Below are 17451 nucleotides of genomic sequence, written 5' to 3' on the forward strand. Positions count from 1 at the left end.
AGTGTTGACATGTTTCAGAATGTGAAATGAAGATATTTCGATAGCATCTTGCAATTTGGGCCAATGTTTGCGGGAATGATGGATAAATGGGATTTTGTATGAGATCAGATGATGGAGAGTATTGGAAGAGCAGTTGTTTTGCAGCTTTGTAACTGGGAGTGGGATCGGCAAGAGTATTCGACTCATTGAATCTAACAACAACTTGTCTCAGTGTCATTTTCATTGAGTGTGATGCTCGAGGCCAAGCTAGTTTTTTGATGCTATCTTATTGAAATTATCTCAATAACTAAATTTCCCGTAGTGTTAGGTGAAAGGGTAAATGTAGGGGAATGGGTCTTGGTGGGTTGCTCTTCAAAGGGTCGGTGTGGACTTGTTGGGCTGAAGGGCCTGTTTCCACACGGGTAAGTAATCTAATCTAAAACTACCTATCCCACCCCCGCCCTATGGAGTCCCTCTCATGCAATGCCAACCTAATTCTGCCACACAGATACCACTCAATATTTCGTAATCCCTGACACTGCTGCCATCTTAAAAAAGGCCAATGTGTACATGGTTGCACTTTCTCAGTTTGGAGCTGCGTTTCACTGTTTAACCCGAGCGTAGCAGATAAGGTGCAATTGCAGCACAATTTGTCGACAGGGGCATAGAGGTCCTAGTCGATGGGCTAGTACAGAGCAGGACCATTCTCTTCCCAAAGGAGACCACACCAGCAGACCAAGGGAGCATGGTCTGAGCTCACCACACAGCTAAGCGCAATATCTACTATCTAAAGAAACATCCGGCAATACAGAACAAGCATCAATAACCTTCCCTGCTCTGTCAGGATAAATGTCACTGTAGACTCTCTGCTCCTTCAACATTTACTGTATAATTACTACAGCTCCTACCACTGAACAAGGTTCATGCTCAATCACTCTCACTACTCTATGCAGGACCTTCTCTCTCTCTCACCTCCACTATATCCCTATATTAACACTGCACGGATTCAACACTGTGGACTGGTTCATTCCAGACACCATATTTCCGTCCCACCTACACCAGCACTAACAGCAGGGGCATCCACTCCCATCCTCACTTACTGCCTCCTTCTCTCTCCTTCCAGGAGAAATGGCCTGTAATAGGACAGAAAAGGTCAAGCCAGGAGGTGGAGTGCATGACATCCATTCCTTCAAATCCCACCTCCACCATGTGGGGAGAACCCTGATACAATTGGAGAGGACCGGGATGACTTGGATGGAGATTCTGAAACATCCATGTCCTACCAACGGAGTAAAGAGCAATGTTCAGTGAAGGGCAATTCTGACCTTAAACCCATTTTCAGTTCCACTTCCACTGGCATAACTGAGAAACCATGGCCCTGATGCCATCTCCCATGAGTGGCATGTTAGCACTGTTGCATCCTAGCGCATCCTAGCACCAGGGTCCTGTGTTCAATTCCAGCCTTGGGCAACTATCTTTGTGCAGTTGGCACATTCTCCCCTGTGCATTTCCTCCGGGTGCTCCAGTTTCCTCCCACAGTAGAGAGGTTAGGTGAATTGGCTATGCTAAATTGCCCATAGTGTTCAGGGATATGTAGGTGAGGTCATGGGAAATGTAGGGGAATGGGTCTGGGTGGGTTACTCTTCAAATGGTTGGTGAGGATTTGTTAGGCCAAAAGGTCTGTTTCCACATTGTTGGGATTCTTCTGTGGCTATTCGGTACAAACGGAATCTCCACGGTCTCATTGGCAGGAGGGTGGACTTGCCATCTCCGAGTAAGGAAGCACAGAGGCTCCCTCCTACACTCCTGCTCTAAACAGCTCATATACTGAAAGTAATCTGCAATATTTACTGCTCTCCCCAATTGTCCTGACATCTTCAATAATTTGTGCTCGTATATACTCATGGCCCCCGCTCCTGCAGCCCTTTTAGAATGGCACAGCCCCTTTTGTTTTATCTTTTAATGTTTTTGTTTTCCTATTAAAGTGCATAACCTCACAATTCACTCCATCATCATTATCTGAAATGTACCTGAACACTACACCAACTTGTTGGAGTTGGAGTTCCACACTGTCCTCCTCACACTTTACAATTCTTTCAGGTTTGGTGCCATCTGGAAGCATTGACATTGTGCTTGAGACACATTCCTCATACAATAAGAGCAAAGAACAAAGAACAAAACAAAATCACAGGCCTTTTGGCCCTCCAAGACTGTGTTGATCGAGCTCTGCCAATTTTCGATGGATCTGTACCCCTTGGTTGCCTGCCCTTTCATATATCTGTCGAGATACGTCTTAAATGACATTATCGTTCCCACCCTGACAACCTCCACTGGCAATGCGTTTTAGGTACCACCACCCTTTGCATGAAGAACTTTCCACACATATCTCCCCTAAACTTTTCCCCTCTCACTTCGAACTCGTAACCCCCAACTAATTGAGTCCCTCAATCTGGGAAAAAGCTTCTTGCGATCCATCCTGTCTACACCTCTCATGATTTTGCAGATCTCAATCAGGTGCCACCTCCAGATCTGTCTTTCTCACGAAAATAACTCTAATCTACTCAACCTCTCTTCATTGCTAGCATCCTCCATATCTCCTCTCCAACTGACACGTTGCCAACTGAGCAAAAGAAATGCTGACACATGTCTGATGGAGAAAGTAAAATACTGACAAGTTCACCACAGAGCAAGGGAAATACGGATTGACTCCCCATATTGGCATGTAGTATGAGGAGTATAAGGAAATATGCGGGAATAAGATAGTGAGAAGTAATAAATTGAAGAAGGAGTGCGTGAGGTAGAAGTTGGGAATGCTGTTCCAATAAAACAGCACCCCTACAGACATTATCCTTTCAAAACGGGGCGGCACGATGGCACAGTGGTTAGCACTGCTGCCTCACAGCGCCAGAGACCCGGGTTCAATTCCCGCCTCAGGCGACTGACTGTGTGGAGTTTGCACATTCTCCCCGTGTCTGCGTGGGTTTCCTCCGGGTGCTCCGGTTTCCTCCCACAGTCCAAAGATGTGCAGGTCAGGTGAATTGGCCATGCTAAATTGTCCCTAGTGTTAGGTAAGGGGTAAATGTAGGGGTATGGGTGGTTGGCGGGTCGGTGTGGGCTTGTTGGCCCGAAGGGCCTATTTCCATACTGTAAGTAATCTAATCTAATTAATACTTGAAAAAAACTACACAGATCCAGGAGGAAGTGGATGCGATGACTAATGAAGATATCATCGAACCAAGTCAGAGTAAGTGGAGTTTGCCAATCGTGTTTGTTCCCAAACCTGACAGGACTCAACAATTTTGGGTGGACTGTCAGAAGGTCAATGCTGTAACAAAATTGAACTCATACTCCAATACAGTGGAGGACTGTATAGGAAAAGTTGGACAATCCACTTATGTGGATATTATCAGGGAATGGGCTATAACAATGCAAAGTGATGCCTTCTGGAATGAAGAACGCACCAGCCACAATTCAAAGACTCATGAACAGAATTGCAGCTGGGTTAACAAATTGTGCTGTTTATCTGGATGATGTGGTGGTCTTTAGTGAGTCATGGAAATATCATTTGGTAAAGTTGGCAGAACTCTTTGAACGATTAAGAGAACAAACTGATAATAAACTTAAAGAAAACAGAATTTGTGAAGGCGGAGGTAATGTTCTTGGGACATAACATCGCTCAAGGAAGTTTAGCCCCAAGGAACATGAAGAAAAAGGCCATCATGGAATTTCCATGACCATCCTCGAAGGAAGAGGTGCTTCGATTTTTGGGACTAAGCAGATTCTACCAGAAGTTTGTTCCAAACTTAAGCAGCGTAGTGGCACTGCTAATAGATTTACTGAAGAAGAACACAACATCTTGTGGACAGAACAATGCCAGGAGACACTTAAGAATTCAAAAGCAGTATTGTCCATGGCACCAGTTTTAGCTACAACAATTTTTTAAAAATCCTGCAATGTTGCAATCATTGCTAGCGATGTAGGAGTTGAAGCTTTACTGCTACAGGAAGATGATGATGGAATTTAATGGCCAATTGGCTACGTTTTTAAATAAAAATCTTTACACCTACCAGAGAAAATACTCTATCATCGAAAAATAATTATTGAGTTTTATTATAGCCTTACAATACTTTAATGCTTATGTGATGAATAATGTGTCAGAGACAGTTGTGTACATTGACCACAATCCTCTTATGTTCTTGGAAAAAAACAGTCAAAAATAATATGAGACTAAATCATTGGAGTTTTTTTATTACAGACTTCCAATTTACAAATTGTATATGGTGTGGGTGGTAAAATGTGATAGCAGATACATTATCATGGATTTAAAGCAAGTGTAGATGAAATTGGATGGATTCCAATGCTATTTCTATGTATGAATAAATTAATATGAAAATATAATTTGGATAAATGACCGATGTACTTATTGTAATGGGATTAGAATTTAGAAAAAAATAAATGAAAAGCTCTTTTCATTCTGATGGCCCATTTTTTCTTAAGAGGGAGGTGTTATGTCAATGCTGTTCTGAATTGAGAGATTTACAAGCACCTGTGTATGTCTTGAGACGGCAGTCCCAGAGTGTACTGGAAAATTGAAAATATGTAACACTTGGCTGTGAAATGGATAAAGTAGGAGAAAGTGACGACTGCAGATGCTGGAGACCAGAGTTGAAACCTGAGTTCTGTTTACTGTGTTGACAAAAATTTGTATTTAATCAATCACTTTAAATTATGTGCCAAGGATACCTAAAGTAATTGAGTTTGAATTTATTGTTTTGTCAATATCGAGCCAATGAGACAATTTGATGTTAGTTGCATAAAAATGCAAGCAATTTTAAAATTGGAGTGAGAGCCATTGAGGAGAAAGTGAGGACTGCAGATGCTGGAGATCAGAGCTGAAAATGTGTTGCTGAAAAAGCGCAGCAGGTCAGGCAGCATCCAAGGAGCAGGAGAATTGACGTTTCAGGCATGAGCCCTTCTTCAGGAATGAGGAAAGTGTGTCCAGCAGGCTAAGATAAAAGGTAGGGAGGAGGGACTTGGGGGAGGGGCGTTGGAAATGCGATAGGTGGAAGGAGGTCAAGGTGAGGGTGATAGGCGGAGAAGTCAGGAAGAAGATTGCAGGTTAGGCAGGCGGTGCTGGGTTCGAGGGATTTGACTGAGACAAGGTGGGGGGAGGGGAAATGAGGAAAATGGAGAAATCTGAGTTCATCCCTTGTGGTTGGAGGGTTCCTAGGCGGAAGATGAGGCGTTCTTCCTCCAACTGTCGTGTGCTATGGTCTGGCGATGAAGGAGTCCAAGGACCTGCATGTCCTTGGTGGAGTGGGAGGGGGAGTTGAAGTGTTGAGCTACGGGGTGGTTGGGTTGGTTGGTCCGGGTGTCACAGAGGTGTTCTCTGAAACGTTCCGCAAGTAGGCGGCCTGTCTCCCCAATATAGACATGTAGGTCCTTGCACTCTTCCATCGCCAGACCATAGCAACATGACGGTTGGAGGAAGAAAGCCTCATCTTCCACCTAGGAACCCTCCAACTACAAGGGATGAACTCAGATTTCTCCATTTTCCTCATTTCCCCTCCCCCCACCTTGTCTCAGTCAAATCTCTCGAACCCAGCACCACCTTCCTAACGTGCAATCTTCTTCCTGACCTCTCCGTCCCCACCCCCACTCCGGCCTATCACCCTCACCTTGACCTCCTTCCACCTATCGCATTTCCAATGCCCCTCCCCCAAGTCCCTCTTCCCTACCTTTTATCTTAGCCTGCTGGACACACTTTCCTCATTCCTGAAGAAGGGCTCATGCCCGAAACGTCGATTCTCCTGCTCCTTGGATACTGCCTGACCTGCTGCGCTTTGAGAGCCATTGAGACAAATCCAAAAAATTAGGAAACACTCTTAACAAAGGAACTTTTTCTTGTGAAACATAGCCACAGTAAAAATGGCCCCTGGGAACTCAGCAGCTGGAAAACTGAATGCCCAGAAGATGATGGTGGCTATGTGATTTTGAAATTAAGTTGCTGTAATTTTAATTGGTGTCTTATTGGAACAGCGCTTTGTTAAAAAGTTGGAGGCAGTTGGAGCAGTAAAGAGAGAGGCGGGCTTAGAGTTGTGAATACTTGTTGATTAATTTCACTTTTATAGTTAAAAATAAATTTATTTTATTTTCTATAAATAATGGAACTTGGGAGTTCTATGTCACTCATATTTTATCAGATTATGAGTGAGGTGAGCTTTTCTGGGTTTTTGGTTTAATTAACAGAAGAGTTCATCGTTGTGTTGTAACAATAGACACTGCTGCCAATGAGCGTCGGTGGTGAAGGCAATGGATGTTTGCGGATGTGATACCAATCACTTTGGATGCTTCGGCTTGGATGGTGTTGAGCCTCCAAAGAGTTACTGCAGCTGTATCCATCCGAGTAATTGGGGAGTATCCCATCACACTCCTGACTGTTGATGGTGGGCATGCTTCAGGGAGTCAGGAGATGATTTGCTTGCCGCAGTATTCCTAGCTTCTCACTCAGACTCACACTCACATGCATAAACTCACACACTCTCTCTCTCATGCACACACACACAAATGTCAATGGGATGAATTTGCACTTGTAGAATTATTTTTGCAGATACATTTGATTTTGCTCAAAAAGCACACAATCTCCTGGCAGTCAATGCAGGCAATCAATCCAAGTAATATTTAATAAATTCCCCTTTGGAAATATAACCAGTCTGACTCAAGATTGGGATACAGACTCGAACATTAAACCTTTAATGCATTGTCTGAGCTGAGATGTCACTTTCCTTTTTATAAACCTAACGTTATCTCCAGAAATGGGTTGTGGATAAAGTGTTGGAAAGGGTTATAAGAGATAGGATTTATAATCATCGAGAAAAGAATAAGTTGATTGGGGAAAGTCAACACGGTTTTGTGAAGGGTCGGTCATGCCTCTCAAACCTTATTTAATTCTTTGAGGAGGTGACCAAACAGATGGATGAGGATAAAGCAGTTGATGTGGTGTATATGGATTTCAATAACGCACTTGATAAGGTTCCTGATGGTAGGCTATTGCACAAAATATGGAGGCATGGGATTGAGGGTGATTTAGCGGTTTGGATCAGAAACTGCCTCGCTGAAAGAAGACAGAGGGTTGATGAAAAATATTTATCCTGGAGTTCATTGACTAGTGGTGTACCACAAGCATCTGTTTTGGGTCCACTGCTGTTTGCCATTTTTATAAATGGCCTGGATGAGGGCATAGGGGGATGGATGACAGTATAGTTGGTAGAGTTGTGAATAGTGATGAAGATTGTTGTAGGTTACAGAGAGACAAAGATAAGCTGTGAAGCTGGGCTGAGAAGTGGCAAATGGAGTTTAATGTGGAAAAGAGTGAGGCGATTCACTTTGGAAGGAATAACAGGAATGAAGGGTACAGGGCTAATGGTAAGATTCTTGTAGTGTTGATGAGCTGAGAGATTTTGGTGTCCATGTACAAGGATCCCTGAAAGTTGCCACCCAGATTGATCAGGTTGTTAAGAAGGCATACAATGTGATGTCTTTTACTGGTAGAGGGGTTGAGTTTCAGAAGTATGAGATCATGCTGCTGCTGTACAAAACTCTGGTGAGGCCACATTTGAAGTATTGCATACAGATCTGATTATGGTATTATAGGAAAGCTCTGGAAGCTTTGGAAATGGTTCAGAGAAGATTTACTACGATGTTGCCTGGTATGGAGAAATGAAGAAAGACTGAGGGACCTGAGGTTGTTTTCATCAGAGAGAAGAAGGTGATTTAATTGAGGCAGTTAAGATAATCAGAGATTTAGATAGGTTGGATAGTGAGAGCCTTTTTCCTCGGGTATCGATGGCTAGAATGATGGACATAGCTTTAAATTGAGGGGTGATAGATATAGGACAGATGTTAGAGGTAGTTTCTTGATTCAGAGAGTAGTAGGGGCATGGAACATACTGCCCGCAACAGTAGAAGAGGGCATTTAAATGGTCTTTGGATAGGCATATGGACGAGAACGGAATAGTGTAGATTAAATGGGCTTCAGGTGGGTTCACAGGTGGGCACAACATCAAGGGCTGAATACCCTGTACTGCATTGTCGTATTCTATTTTCTATGTTCTAAGAGTGACACAAAAGAAGTTCTAGGGTTTACAATTAATTAACGGAAACATGAAACCCATTTTTAAAAAAATGAAAGACTTAGCAGCAACCTAGGTGTGTTTGAAATATCATTTCAGTTGCATTATATGTAATCTGTTGCTCTAAATTCCATGTCTTCTGATCCTACTCCGCAGCTACATGATCAAGGAGCAGCGCTAGTGAAAGCTAGTGATTCAAATAAACCTAACAGCTGGCATTCTGTCATTTTAACTTTGTCCATCCCAGTGCAACACCACCTCTTCCACATCAACACAAATTCCAGACAAGTTTTCAAGGATGATTTCTCTTTGCTGGATCTATGAATCCCCAAGCATGCAGCTATCACATTCCTTTGCAAAGATTCTAATAGCTTCCTCATAAATGATATGAATTATCTAGTATTTAGTCCTTTTATCCTGCCCCCAACCTTTTTAAATAACTTGGGTTACAGGAACTACTTTATCGAATTTCCAGAATTTAAAGAATTTTGAAGGATAATCAATCACTCTTTCTTGTAGTTACAACATTTAAAAAACAATTGAACAAGTACATAAATAGAAAATGTTTGTAGTGATATGGGCCAAGAGCAGGCAGGTGGAACTATTTTAGTTTGGGACAACAGTTAGCATGGACTGGATGGACTGGTTTCCGTCTTGTATGACTCTAAGACTTGGCATGGTGGCTCAGTGGTTAGCACTGCTGCCTCACAGCAACAAGGAGCTGGGTTTGATGTCACCTCGGGTTGGAGTTTGCATATTCTCCCCACATCCACGTGGGTTTGCTCTGGGTGCTCTGGTTTCCTCCAACAAACCAAAGATGTGCAGGAGAGGTGAATTGGCTGTGCTGAAGTGCCCATAGTGTTCAAGGATGTTTAAGTTAGGTGCATTAGTCAGGGGTAAATGTAAGATAATAGGGGAGGGAAATGGGTCTGGCTGGGTTACTTTTCAGAGGGTCGGTGTGGACTTTAGATTAGATTAGATTACTTACAGTGTGGAAACAGGCCCTTCGGCCCAGCAAGTCCACACCGACCCTCCAAAGAGCAACCCACCCAGACCCATTCCCCTACACTTAACATTATGGGCAATTTATCATGGCCAATTCACCTAACCTGTTGGGCCATAGGACCAGTTTCCACACTGGAAGGATTCTGTAGTATTACCACTTCCTTGAATACTATGGCATGGAGCACACCTCATGCAGGAACGTAGCAACTTTCAATTCAATTAGATTTTGAGTCATTTCTCTTTATTAATTCTAATCTCCACTATTTCTCATTTTCACCGATCACTCTGTTCTGGAAGATTTTCTACATCATCTTCTGTAGAAACAGAACTAATATATTCCACTCAGCGCACAGAGATGGCCATCATCACTGAGGGACTACATTGGGGAACTGCACTTGGGAGATGATTCACATGGCAACCACTCATGCTCAGAAAGTTTTCGAATTAAAACAGTTCAAAGAAACTGTCACTTTGTGCGAACTGACAGCACAGTCCTCTCCCTTGTGTGAGATTACAGGTTATGCTGAAGCAGGTGACACAAAGCTGTGATCACTTCATTGAGAATCAATCTGGCTTCACACATTGCACTGGCTTCATAGTTCCAGGGAGAGACAGGAATAGGTTGGCGATCAAAATATTCGTAACTGGAAGAGTGACCAGAAGAGAACTGCAACCATGAAAGGTCTAGGTGATGGTTTATTTAGAAACAGCATTAAGGCAGAAGTGAAGATTGGGGATTTTATGGGAGTTGTAGTAGACAGGTTCGGTGAGAGAGGGATTATTGAGATGTAAATCAGCTCAGGACAAAATGGGGCCACTGTTGTTATGAACAATTTCATTCCCCCTTAGATATTTGTAAGGCAAGTGTATGAAATTCCTGGAATAGGAATGGGATTTGTGATTGAAAGTGAATACCATATTTTACATAGAACATAGAACATTACAGCGCAGTACAGGCCCTTCGGCCCTCGATGTTGCACCAACCTGTCATACCAATCTGAAGCCCATCTAACCTACACTATACCATGTACGTCCATATGCTTATCCAATGATGACTTAAATGTACTTAAAGTTGGCGAATTTACTACCGTTGCAGGCAAAGCATTCCATATCCTTACTACTGTCTGAGTAAAGAAACTACCTCTGACATCTGTTCTATATATATCACCCCTAAATTTAAAGCTATGCCCCCTCGTGCTCGCTGTCACCATACTTGGAAAAAGGTTCTCCCTGTCCACCCTATCTAACCCTCTGATTATCTTATATGTCTCTATCAAGTCACCTCTCAACCTTCTTCTCTCTAAGGAAAAACAGTCTCAAGTCCTTCAGCCTTTCCTCGTAAGATCTTCCCTCCATACCAGGCAACATCCCAGTAAATCTCCTCTGCACCCTTTCCAAAGCTTCCACATCCTTCTTATAATGTGGTGACCAGAACTGTACACAATACTCCAAGTGCGGCCGCACCACAGTTTTGTACAGCTGTAGCATAACCTCATGGTTCCGGAACTCAATCCTTCTATTATTAAAAGCTAAAACACTGTATGCCTTCTTAACAACCCTGGCAACCTGGATGGCAACTTTCAAGGACCTGTGTATCTGGATGCCGAGATCTCTCTGCTCATCTACATGATCAAGAATCTTACCATTAGCCCAGTACTTTGTATTCCGGTTACTCCAACCAAAGTGAATCACCTCACATTTGTCCACATTAAACTCCATTTGCCACCTCTCAGCCCAACTCTGCAGCTTATCTATGTCTCTCTGTAACCTACAATATCCTTCATCACTATCCACAACTCCACCGACCTTAGTCTGCAAATTTACTAACCCACCCTTCTACGCCCTCATCCAGGTCGTTTATAAAAATGACGAACAGCAATGGACCCAACACCGACTCTTGCGGTATACCACTGGTAACTGGACTCCAGGATGAACATTTCCCATCAACCACCACCCTATGTCTTCTTTCAGCAAGCCAATTACTGATACAAACTGCTATATCTCCCACAATCCCATTCCTCCGCATTTTGTACAATAGCCTACTGTGGGGAACCTTATCAAATGCCTTGCTGAAATCCATATACACCACATCAACCAGTTTACTCTCATCTACCTCTTTGGTCACCTTCTCAAAGAACTCAATAAGGTTTGTGAGGCACGACCTACCCTTCACAAGACTGTGCTGACTATCCCTAATCAAATTATTCTTTTCTAGGTGATTATAAATCCTGTTGTGGTTCTGTTCGCCGAGCTGTAGGTTTTTGTTGCAAACGTTTGTCCCCTGGCTAGGCGACATCATCAGTGCCTCCTGCGAAGCGCTTCTTTGATGTTTCCTCCGGTGTTTATAGTGGTCTGAACCTGCCGCTTCCGGTTGTCAGTTTCAGCTGTCCGCTGTAGTGGTTGGAATATTGGGACCAGGTCGATGTGTTTGTTGATAATTTCAAGTCGTTAATTTCAAAAACCACTAATCGTGAATGGACCCGGACCATAGAACAGGCTGTCACCATAAGACAGAACAGGACAATACACCGCAAAAAAACGGCACTAAAAGAAAAAATGGTCAAACTGACACAAACAAAGAGGACACTACAACACACACCTGGGTTAAAAACCTCTCTCACAGACAGCTCACAGACACAGAAAGAACAATACTGGCCAAGGGACTCAACTACAACCACAGGGACGCCAAGACAGCAGACTTCCTAGCAGCACTAGAATGCACACTCAGGAACAATGGACTGACAGAAGAGACACAACAAACAGTGAGATAAACTGTCGTGCCTATGATAATAAGGAAAAGACAAACACATAACCAAGGAGAGGGAAGCACTGAAATCACTAAGAAACGATAAGAACATAATCATACTACCAGCAGATAAAGGCAGAATGGCGGTCATCCTAGATAAATCTGATTACATCCAAAAAGCACAACTACTTGAAGATATCAACACCTACCAAATGAAGGAATTTGACCCCACACCACAACTCACCAATAGGATAAATAACACACTAAGGAATCTACAAAAAAATGGACAGATAACCAGAATGAAACCGGAAAGCAACAACACCCCCAGATTCTATGGATTACCTAAAGTACACAAACCAGACATTCCACTCAGACCCATAGTATCACTACCAGGGACACCATCATACAAACTGGCCAAAGAACTACAACAGAAACTGAAACACCTGGTCAGCGGATCCAAACACACTATACAATCAACACAGGAATTCTTGGACATCATCAGAAATATTCATATAGACAAAGAAGAAACCATGATATCATTCGACGTGACGGCAGTGTTCACTTCGATTGACAAAACCCTAGCCAGAGAAACAATAGCCAACCTACTGGACATACAGAACAGAAAACAGGACGCTGAACCTATCAACAAACACGGCATACTTAAACTACTGGACTTGTGCCTCACAACACACTTCACATTCAACAACCAGATATACGAACAAATCAACGGAACACCCATGGGATCACCAATCTCGGGACTCATAGCAGAGGCAGTTATGCAAAGGTTAGAACAAACAGTCCTACCACAAATTCAACCCAAACTCTGGGTCAGATATGTCGATGACACGTTTGTAATCATTAAAAATACGGAAATAGAAAAAGCTCACCGGATCAGCAACGCCACACTCACAGGAATCCGATTCACGAGAGAAGAAGAAAAGGATAGCCAACTCTCATTCCTAGACGTGATACCTAGAGGCATGGCATTCATCCACAAATTCCATCAACAAACACATCGACCTGGACCCAATATACCAACCACTACAGCGGACAGCTGAAACTGACAACCGGAAGCGGCAGGGACAGACCACTATAAACACCGGAGGGAACATCAAAGAAGCGCTTCGCAGGAGGCTCCCAAGCACTGATGATGTCGCCTAGCCAGGGGACGAAACGTTTGCAACAAAAACTTCCAGCTCGGCAAACAGAACCACAACAACGAGCACCCGAGCTACAAATCTTCGCACAAACTTTGATTATAAATCCTATCTCTTATAACCTTTTCCAACACTTTACCAACAACTTTATCAAATATAGATAACAGAAATAGTGATGACAGTTTACAGAATTAGTAAATTGGCAGAGATAGACTTGCCTGGAACACCAACAAAAGCGAGAATGGGATAGTAACCTGCCTGAATAATCATCAGTATTCCTTCTATCCGTGACGCTAACGATTTCCAATAATAAGAAATCAAGTAAAGATCATAGGATAAACTTTTGTCCACTGTTTTAACGTTCCAATCTATTTTTCTGAGATTCTGGTACATGATTGTAATTTTTCAGACTATGGTTCTCATAGCCTGATCCACTGTTAGGACATCCCAATCTGCTGTTCTTTGATTCTGACCATTCCCACACTCCGGAGCTGCTGATCGTAATCCTGTAGAGATGACGCAGCCACTGATACTAAGGATAACCATTAAAAGGAGACCTTTATGAAGAGAAGAGGGAAACCATCCAGTGACACAATTGGGATCCATGGAGACTGACATCATTCATTCTCTGAACAAACAGCTCCAGTTAACCCTTTTCACGACAGCCTTACACATCACAATAGTATTTGTTCTGGGTGCCTTATTTACATAGCCTGCTATTGGTCTTAATGCCCATCTCCAATTACTTTAAAAATGACTGGTGTTGGACTAGGGTGTACGAAGTTAAAAATCACACCACCTGATGAAGGAACTGCGCTCCGAAAGCTGGTGCTTCCAGTTAAACCTTTCGAACTATGGCCTGGTCTTGTGTTACTTTGAAAATGTTCGATGTGAAGGTGACAGATGATGCTTTCAGTTCACAGGCTCTATGATTCTGCCATGTTATCCACAAACAATGCTCTCTGTAACCATTTCCAATTGAGAAGTTGTTACTACACTGAAGTTTCTTCAACCAATTGCCATTCTAAAAATTGAAATCTGAACACTTACAGAAAAGTGTGGTTTCTCTGAACTTTCCTCTCATCGCTGTAATAAGGTAACATTTTATCTATCACACAATACACTTCAAGAATTATTTTGGAAAGCTGCTAACATCTATTTGCACAGTTTATATGCCTTGAAACTGTATTTTTTCTTATTCTTTGGCCTTAGCCCAGAAGTAAATTGTCCATTTGCAATGACCTCCTTTCTTGAACCATGGACTAAAGCTTCAGTAACCAAATGTATTTGTCATTGGTTAAGAAACAGAAAGAATTAGAAGACAGTGACTGTGGAGTGAACTCAATCATGAATAATCTTTCCTGATAGACAGAATAAAGGTAAATGCATAGAAAGAAACCAAACATATTCGGAAGAAGGAATGATGAGTGACAATGTCGACAAACAACATAATTGAATGAGAGGTGGCAAAGTGATTTTATATACGTTGTGTAATCAGTGTGTTTGTGCAGATGGATAAGATTGTTTATATGTGCACAAGACACAAGAAATAACAATGGAGACGCAGGTACAAAAATGGTACATATGATGTAAAAGATTTATCAAACATTATCTGATTTTCAGCAAAGGTGTTAAGTACCCCTTCTCTCCCCCACTCCCTTTTTGGGATTCCCTCCTTTAATCTCTCATTCTTATCAAGATGGATATTATAAATCCCTGCTTCTTGCGTCCCACCTTATTTCAATTCATCCACTGTCTACCAGGCAATAAATATACAGGTCTTCTGGGTTCTGTGAATAGCTGCTGTCTGTCATATTATTGGAGATATAAGTTCTGGCATCAGATCCATAAATTGAACGCATTACTCTATTGAACACAGACTGTGCAGAACATCACAGCACACAGGAGTTGCCAAAACAAATATGAAAGTGCGTCTAAGTCTGTCAACAATCCAGTTTTCTCTATTTTTTCTTCTACTCATCTCTTTTCCCTCATGCCTTCTTTCTCTAATTTGTCAATCCTCCAATCATTCTCCATGTCCCATATCTTAAACCTCCCTCTCTCAGTTTACATCTATTGTTCATATTTGGGTGGGACACATTTATAATTGAGCAAAATAGTTACAAAGACAGGAGGGATTAGCTGGTCAGAGTTAGTTGGAAGGACAAACTAGCAGAGAAGGCGACGGGGCAACAATAACAGGAGTTCCTGGTGATAATCCGGAAGCGCAGCTGAATTCATCCCAAGGAAGAAGAACTATGCTCAAATGAAGACAAGACAGCTGTGATTGAAAACAGACGTCAGGGGCAGCATAAAATCCAGACAGAAAGAATACAATGTGGTGAAGATTATTGGGATTAAGAAGCCTTTAAAAATCAACGGAGATTAACTAAAACAATTCAATAATGGGTAGAAGACGAAATATGATAGTAATCTTGGCATAATATCAAAGAAAGTTTTTAGATATATAACGAGTAAGAGGGAGGCAAGAGTGAACATTGGAAAATGAGTTTGAAGAAATATTTATGGGAAAGAAATAAATGGCAGAGGAATTGAATTGATAAATTACATTAGTCTTTGTGGTGGCAGGCACCAGCGGACTGCCAGGAAATCAAGAGAGTCAGGTGGCAGAGGTGAAGTAGAAGGCTCTGGGGAAGCTGAAAGGTCTGAAGGTAGATACATCTCCCAGACCAGATTGACTACACCCCATAGGTCGAAGGAAAGAGTTGAGGAGATTGTTGAGGCATTGCTGGTGATGTTGCAGAAATCACTGCAATCAAGGAGAGTCCAAGAGGATTGTAAAAAGGTATACCCCATTTAAGGAGGGACAGGTGGAAAAAATAGGGAATTGAAGGTGGCTAAGCAGTCGAAACAGTTGTGAAGAAGGCTAAGTAGATCCTTGGGTATCTCAGTAGTGTATTGTGTAGTAATGCAAGGAAGTGCTGCTACACATTTGTGGCACAGTGGTTAGCACTGCTGCCTCACAGTACCAGAGACCCGGGTTCAATTCCAGCCTCGGGTGGCTGTCCGTGTGGAGTTTGCACATTCTCCCCGTGTCTGCGTGGGTTTCCTCCGGGTGCTCCAGTTTCCTCCCATAGTCCAAAGATGTGCAGGTCAGGTGAATTGGCCATGCTAAATTGCCCATAGTGTTAGGTACATTCGTCAGAGGGAAATGGGTCCGGGTGGGTTACTCTTCAGAGAGTCGGTAGTAGACTTGTTGGGCCGAAGGGCCTGTTTCCACACTGTAGGAAATCTAATATAATCATTTCAAAAACATTTACAAGTAATTAGTCAGACTACATTTACAGCATCGTGCTCAGTTGTGGAAATTGTATTTAAGCAAGGATTTCAAATGCATGGAGACACCAAAGAAGATTGACTAGAATGAGGGATTACAGATACAATTACCTTGAAACAGGTAGGGTCAGCAGCTTGCTGTAGGGAGACGATGAAGATGTCCAAAAAGACCTCTGCCAGTTGTTCTGCACATGCTCTGAATGCATGGCCTGGTACTCTGGTCCCATCGCTTTCCTTGGATTCACACGAAGAAAAAATTATCTAACCTCTGATGCAATGATAGCTGGGATAGCTTCATCAGGACGTGTCAGAATAGGTGTAACCTTTCTGCCAAAATTCTGCTCAAAGCCAGCATAGAAGGCGTTGGGACGATTTAGAAGGGATAAGTTATTGCCTGCTATTTTTCAGTGCCTCATTTTAGAACCTGTGAGGTCATTCAGTCCTTGCCACAATCGTCGGGCATCTATCTGTGTCTCTAGTATTGGTCCTTGGCTGTCTTAAAGGCTCTGTGGAGGTCATAATTGGATTCCTTATATTTGAGAGGGTCTCCAGATCTGAAGGCCTCATGCGTGATTTTTACCAGATTCTGTATGCTCTTATTCATTCAGAGTTTCCTGTTGGAGAACACCTAGATTGACTAGATTCCTCGGTATGCAGTCCTCCATACATTTGCTGATAAAGTCTGTGACGGTGGTGGCGTATTCATCCAAGGGATCTGTACTGGGACCACTGTTGGTTGTGATATGCATTAATGATTTAGAGGAAGGCACATGTGGTCTGATTAGCAGTTTGCCGATGACACTAAGATTGATGGAGTAGCAGACAGTGAAGGGGACTGTCAGAGGATACAGCAGAAAATACACACATTGGATATTGGGCAGAGAAATGGCAGATGGAGTTCAATCCTGACAAATGCGAGGTGATGCATTTTGGGAAGATCTAATTCAAGAGCAATCCATACAGTAAATGAAAACGTCCTGGAGAAAATTGATGTACGGAGAGATCTGGGTGTTCAGGTCCATTGTTGCCTGAAATTGGCAAAGCAGGTCAGTAGAGTGGTCAAGATGGCATACGGCATGCTTTTCTTTATTGGACAGGGTATTGACAACAAGAGTTGGCAGGTCACCCTACAGTT

This window comes from Chiloscyllium plagiosum, chromosome 27 (genome assembly GCF_004010195.1).
Source record: "Chiloscyllium plagiosum isolate BGI_BamShark_2017 chromosome 27, ASM401019v2, whole genome shotgun sequence".
Taxonomy (NCBI): Eukaryota; Metazoa; Chordata; class Chondrichthyes; order Orectolobiformes; family Hemiscylliidae; genus Chiloscyllium; species Chiloscyllium plagiosum.